Genomic DNA, 7,686 nt, shown 5'->3' with positions numbered 1-7,686 from the left:
TTTTTTTTTTTTTTGAAACCAGGGATTGAACCCAGGTTCATGTTCTCTCTCTCTCTCTCTCTCTCTCTCTCTCTCTCTATATATATATATATATATATATATATATATATATATATATATATATATATAAGACAGGGTCTCACTGAATTGCTAAATGCCTGGCTAAGTTGCTGAGGCTGACTTTGAACTTGCAATCCTCCTGTCTCACCCTCCTGAGCCTCTGGGATTACAGGAATGCACCACCACGCCTGGCTGTAACTTGCTTCTTAATGGGTCTTCTGCACATGGTACTTTCTGTTTTTTTAAAGGCATAATTTATGTACATTAAAATTCAACTTTTTTAGTGCATAATTCTATGAATTTTTGACAAACACATATAGTTGTATACCCACCATCCTGATCAAAATATAGCACTTTTTGATCACCCCCAAAGTCTTCTCTTGCTTTTTAGTAGTCAGTTCCTCCCCCCATCCCCAGTCACTGGCAACCACTAATCTGATTTCTGTTTCTGTAGTTTCACCTTTTGCAGAATGTCATCTAAATGGAAACTTACAGCGTGAAGTCTTTTGAGTCTGGGTTCTTTACTTACCATAAAGCTTCGGGGATGCATGTACATATCGGTGGTTCATCTTTCTTTCAACTTCTTATTATGAACATTTCAAATACAAGAGAATAATACAATAATCACCCATAAACTCAACACATAGTTTCAATAATTGTTTTCATTTTGCCATTTTTTAAATGATGTATATTCACAGACACGTATTTGCTGAACTATTTGGGAGTAAGTTATAGACACTTTTGACACTTTGACCTCTAAATCTCCAAACTACATCATCTAAGAATTTGAACTTGGGATAATCATACATTATCACACCTAAGGGCTAGTGAGGTAGCTCCATGGCAAAGTACTTGCCTGGCATGCATGGAACCCTGCATTAAGTCCCCAGTAATGCAATCAATCAACCAATCAATCAATAAAAACATTGCCACACTTAAGAAAATTGAAAGAAATTATCAAATGTCATCTAACCCTAATCCATTTGCAAATTTCCCAATATTAAGAAGTCTTTTATGAACAGGGCTCAGTGGCACACGCCTGCAATCCCAGCAACTTGAAAGGCTGAGGCAGGAGGAACTCAAAAACTTAGTAAGAGACCCTGTCTCGAAATAAAATGTAAAAAGGGCTGAAATGTAGTTCAGTGGTAAAGTGCCTCTGGGTTCAATCCCCAGTATTTTTTTTAAAGTATAGTTTTTAATCCTCATCTGCTAGAGTTTTATTTCTGAATTTTGAAATAATAATAGGCAGACAGAAAGTTGCAAAAATAATAGTCTCCTGTACCCTTTTCCAATTCCCCTCAATAGTGACATCTTATACATAGCTGCAGTGCAATCGCAAAACCAGGAAATTGACTTTGGTGCATTGCTTCTAAGTGACTATGGACCTAATTTAGTTTTCACCTGCATTCACTGGTGTGTGGGTGTGTTTGTTCTATGCACTTTATCCCACAGATTTGTGTGACTGTCTCCATAGCTGTTACATCACACAAAAGAACTCTCCAGTGCCACCTTCTTTTACTCATATCTATACCCACTTTATGCTTCTCTGTGCCCTGGCAACTACTAATCTGTACTCCATCTTTAGTTTTGTCATTTTGGGGGCAGATACCAGGGATTGAACTCAGGGACACTAGCCCACTAAGCCACATCCCCAGCCCTATTTTGCATTTTATTTAGAGACAGTGTCTCATTGAGTTGCTTAGCACCTTGCTGTTGCTGAGGCTGGCGTTGAACACAATCCTCCTGTCTCATCCTCCCAAACTGCTGGGATTATAGGAGTGGGCCACCATGCCCAGTTTTCTCATTTTGTCATTTTGAGAATGTTATATGTGTGAAATTATAAAGTATATAACTTATTGAGGTTGGATTTTTCCACTAAGCGTAATACCCTTAAGCTTGTTGATTATTTTATCAATAATTCATTTTTATTCTTGTGTTCTTATGTTGATGTACCACAATTTAGTGTTTACCAGTAAAAGGTATTTTCATTGTTTTCTGTATGGAGCATTATAAATAAAGTCCTAGTAAACATTTATGTACAGGTTTTATATGACTCTGTTTCATTTCACTAAGGTAAATATCCAGGAGTAGGACTGCATCGTGAGTATATATTTATCTTTATGAGAAATGGCCAAATTCTTGCAAGCTGACTGTACCATTTTGCATTCCCACCAGCAGTGTATGAAAGTTGCAGTTTTTCTGCATCCCTGTCAGCACTGGGTATTACCACTTTTTTTTTTAGTTTTGTTTTTTAAGTTTTAGCCATGCCTGTAGGTGGGAACATAACTTTTGAAATAAATAAGACCAAATTTCAAACTTTAAAACCTTCCAGTGGCTTCCCATCACACTCAGAGTAAAATTCAAACTCATTTCTGAGGCCTGTCAGACCTTCCAACTGGCCTCTTCAAATTCCCTCTCACTTTGCTCCAGCCCAGTGACCTCCTTTAGTTTCTCTGGCATGCACAGCTTGCTCCTCCTCAAGCTTTTCACCTGTGGTTGTCACTACCTGGGACATTCTTGCCTGGGTATCCACGTGGCTCTATTCCTTCCCTTGTTTGTTCTCTTAACACTATGTCCACAGAGGCCTTCTAGTAGTGGTACTGAGCCACCATCCCTGACCCCACCCTGACATTCACTGATCCTGTTTGATCTCTGCTTGCCACGACAATGATTGTGGCAATGATTGATCTGCTTCCTGTGTTTCTCTCCATAAGGACAGGGCTTGGCTTTTTGGTAACACTCTCCAGTGCTTCACACGGTGTTTGGTACACACAAGGCACTGATAAATATGTGTAGAATGAATGTGCCAGGAAACCTCTTGGGACCCTCCCCCTCATCCTCTTGGCTTTGCTTTTGCTCAGCTGTCACTGTGGCAACCAGTGTGGAGCAAGTAGCAGCTCCTTGGCTTAGCGGCTCCTCCTGGCTCCTGCCTCCTTTCCGGGGCTTCCCTCTGGCCTCAAGCACTACATCCTGGAAGTCTGAGCAAGGCCACTCCTCTGGAGCAACCTCTGACCACCGTGACTGGAGCTGGCAAAGATAGGGTCTTTTCTCTGACACTCAGTGGACAATTCTGAGGGGGCACCCCACAGCACTCCCCAGCATTGTCCCAAGTGGATGGAGCCCCAGTTGCCCCATGATGGTGACCAGCCCCCAAAACACCACTGTGCTGGCTTTCCTGCCTTCCTATTTCACTCTCCCAGTCCCCTTCTCCTGTTCCAAGGATCATGTCTTGAAATAACTTCCAAGTACGCACATTCTCTGATTTCTTCACCTGTAAGTAGGTAGCAGGAATGGAAAAGAACCCAGATTAAACAAGGACAAGGGCTGGGGATGTGGCTCAAGTGGTAGCGCGCTCAACTGGCATGCGTGCGGCCCGAGTTCGATCCTCAGCACCACATACCAACAAAGATGTTGTGTCCGCCAAGAACTAAAAAATAAATATTAAAATTTCTCTCTCTCTCTCTCTCTCTCTCTCTCTCTCTCTCTCTCTCCCCCCCTCACTCTCTCTTTAAAAAAAAAAAATAAACAAGGACAAATGTATAGAATTTATAGACCAGTGGAAAAGAGCAATAATAATTAAAGAAAAGGACAATTCAAACAACCCCTTGTGAAGGGAAAGACTTTTCAGCAAATGATGTTGGAATAATTGAGTAACATAGAAACCAATGCAACTCAATCCCGACTTCACAACACACTTGAAATGGATCAATTACCCACATTTTTACAAAAATGAAAATGGCCAGGCATGGTGGTGCACACCTGTAATCCCATGTATGTGGGAGGTTAAAGCAGAAGAACCACAAGTTCAAGGCCAGCCCCAGCAACTTAGTGAGACTCTGTCTCAAAATAAAAAACAGAAAGGGCTGGGGATATGGCTCAGTGGTTAAGTGGCCCTGGATTCACTCCCCAGTGCCAAAAAAAAAAAAATTAAACATATGCTTACCATATGCCCAACAACCTCCATTATAGATGTTTACCCCAAATAAATGAAAATATATTCATACAAACATATGCATATGGACTGTTAGAGCAGTATGTGTATATGTATGTATGTATGTGTATATGTGTGTGTGTGTATATATATATATATATAAAATGGTCAAAACTGGAAATAGCCCAGCTGTCCATCAGTAGGTGAATGGATAAGTTGTATTATGTTTCCACCATGGCTAGCTACTCAGTGATAAAAAAGGAACAAAATACTGATAAATTCTACCACATGAATGAACCTCAAAAATCCGCTGAATGAAAGAAGCCAGATAGAAGCATACATTGTGAAGGCTTACATTTAAAACAAGTTTTAGAATAAGAAAAATTATTTTCTTATTTGACTGGGGTTGGCCGTGGGGAGGGAGGATATTGATTGGAAAGAGGAATCAGGAAAATCTGACAGAAACGTGCTATATCCGAGTGACATAGCCTGGTGACATAGGCCACTTATTATAGGCAAATTATACCTCAATAAGGCTGATTTAAGAGTGAATTGACTATAGCTTGTGAAAAGTACTAAAAAGGGAAGAAAATATGGAATTGTGAGAGAAAATATTAGAAAGGGACTACTTTTTTATTCTTTTATGGTACTGGCGTTTGAACCCCGGACATTCTGCCACTGAGCTACATCCCCAGCCCTTTTTATTTTGAGACCAAGTCTTGCTAAGTTGCCAAGGCTGGCTTTGAACTTATACTCTTCCTGCTTCATCCTCCCAAGTAGTTAGGATTAAGGCATGTGCCACCTTGACCAGCTAAAGAGAGACCACTTTTGATTGATTGGCCAGGGAAGGACTCGTAAAGAAGTGACTTTTGAGCAATGGAGCCGGCCATGGAAAGATGGAGTGGAGGTCATCGAAGGGGAAGGTCACTAGGGAACAAAGGCTCAAGATCAGCAAGGAGCTTGGTGAGCTTGGGACTGGGCCACATGGGTGGGACAGAGTGTGGTAGCAGACTGCCTGGAGAGGTGAGGAGGAGCCACATCATGAGGAGCCTTATCAGTCCTGATAAAGGTTTGGAATTTGAAATGAAGAAAATGCAAATCCCTCGAAGTCTAGTGGGAAGAAACACTCCTACAAATAAAGGTAATTCAGAGTCATGGGTGATATATTTGGAAAGTGGTCAGAGAGAGAGGAGGGAGTAGTCTGTGCTACCCGGGGACAAATGAGGAGGTAACATTTCAGCTGAGACTTGAAAAGCAGCAGAAGGGTCATTCCAGTGGAGGGTACAATGTCTGTTGAAGCCAAGAGGTGGGAACATTGAGAGCCTGAGGTAAAGTCTGACAGGAGTGTTCCCTAGAGAAGGGGTCAACAGGGGATGGGAGCCTGGCGGCTTCAAATGTGTTGTCGTGCTTGATCCCACAGGAGATGGAAACCCCTGAAGAATTTGAAGTCAGTGAGACCAGGGCCACCAGGTTTACACTTTACTTCTAGACCTCTAAGCTGGCAGCATGACCATGGGTTCTGTTGTGAGTCAACCGGGACAGCCTCAAGCGGGTAGTGTGGAGAGAAGCACCAAACTCTGATAAGAGGTCACTGGGGCTGCCCAGCTGGAGGGAAAGATCTGCAGAGTTTGAGGCCCCAGAAGACCATAAGTGCTAACTGTCATGAACATCTGCTCCCTGGAGGGCTTGTTACACCTAAAGAGCTGTAGGCCCTGGTCCCTGGGATTCAGAAGCAGTGTATCTAGGATGGAGGCCAGGGGTCTGCATACATAAAGATGTACCTACCACTGCCCACTCTGATACAGATGGACTCCATACCTTGCAGGTTGACAAATGGACCTCTACAGGGTCCTGGAATGGGAGGCAGGCTAGACACACTCTTATTTGGACTATAACTAAAGCAGCCCAGAGATCCAGGAAAAAGTGGTATCTAATATAGGCGCTGGATATGATAGGGGCAAAGGTAGCAGTTTGTGTTGCTACTGCTACAGTTGAAGTGTTGGACTAGAGTGGCCCTGGGCATCAGGCATTTCAAGGACCCCTGATCATCTTTCCAAGAAGTGGTGGGGCCAAGACTAGAAGATAGATCTGCCTTTTGACTTTTAAGGTGTGAATGGGTTGGCAGGGGGTTGCTTGCAAGGTGCAGCAAACTGGAGGACAAGTCATGTGCAAAGGGAACAGCTTATAGCATGCAACATTTTCCCCACTGAATTATCGCAATGGCTCTAAGTGGTTGATCCAATTGTTATTGCCATTTTACAGATGAGGAAACTGGAGTTCAAAAGGGTTCAGTAAATTGTGTTGGGTCCCTAGGTGAGTATGCAGGAGAACCAGGCCTGGAACACAGGTGTCTGAACATTCCTAACTATAGCATGGCTCTGCCTCCCTCTGTGTGGAAAAAAATCCCTGTGTAGTCAAAAACAATCTTACAAGCAAGAGGAGGAGGGACAAGCTTTCTTTGTCCCATTCCTTTCAGAAGGCATCTAAGTCCTTCCTGTGTGTATTTCCCAAAGAGAAGGTTGCCAGGACTCAGAGGAGTTGGGTTTTAGAGCTTTGTGCTGCAAACCAACTTGCAGGGGCCCAGCTAGCAGTACTTGCCTGGATCTTCTAAGAATCTCACAACAGTGCCACATGTCTCAGCTTTATCCAAGCAACAGAAGGAGGTGGTGGAGGCGGCAGCAGCAGCAGCGGCAACAGCAAATCTGTCCCCAGTGCACTACGGTGCTGTTTTGCTCTGATGAAACACACATGGCATATGGCTGCAAAGTTACTATCTTGAGAGCAGATAGAAATGGGATTTTTCCTGTGCCAGATTTCACTTCCCTTTCTCAAACAATTCTTGTAGTAAACAGAGGTTTTCTGATCTTGTTAAGATCTGAGAATGGGGATTCCTTTACACTTTTTAAGTAAGAATATTGTCTTGCAGAGTTTCAGTCGGTTCGGTTGCAAATGTTTTTGAACCACGGAAGCCATTGCTCCCGCCCTCTCCCTCCAAAGGTCGGGCCAGGAAGAGGAGCTACCACCACCAGGCAACAAACTCCATTCGTTCCAGACCACACTGGTGATGAGACCTCCATATGTCATCCTGTGGCTGCAATCCCTTGGCAAATGGACTGGGGAAAAGGAAAGACTCGCTGAGTGTGGGAGGCCAAGGGAGGAGGCAGCAAAGGACGACCAAGAAGCTGGTAGAATGTGACTTTTAGGAGGAGAATTATTTTGAACTAAGTCTTGTGTGCTGACAGCATAATGATCATTATTAGGGCCTCAGATATAACACAAAGCCCGCCCCGAAGTTAAATTTTCTCTTTCAGATAAGCATGGCCTGTCAACCCAGCAGAAGATGGTTCTATGCCAGCCTCCTCCATGACAAGGAGTTGGTATGCGCCAGCTGCTCCCTCCCTGGTACCTCTCATTAAGGCCTTTGCCTTTTGGGTAAATAAGGATCCTATTTTTCTACCTTTTAGAATCAACCAGAGAAATACTTTGTATAAGCACAAAAATATATTTGCCGTTTTCTACCCACAGGGTGGTTATCCCGTATTCTACTTTTCCATGGCAGCATGACCTCTTAATAGAGGGGCAGATCTGTGGCCTGAATTGCGCCCAGACAGCTTTTGCTTGACTTTCCAATGTTTTCTAAATTGGTTTTCACATCAAAATTCTATTTGTTGGCTTCTTTGGAAAAATCAGAAAAT

This window comes from Spermophilus citellus, assembly GCF_964194105.1.
Source record: "Spermophilus citellus genome assembly, chromosome: 1".
Classification (NCBI taxonomy): Eukaryota; Metazoa; Chordata; class Mammalia; order Rodentia; family Sciuridae; genus Spermophilus; species Spermophilus citellus.
Note: the sequence above shows the minus strand (reverse complement) of the source record.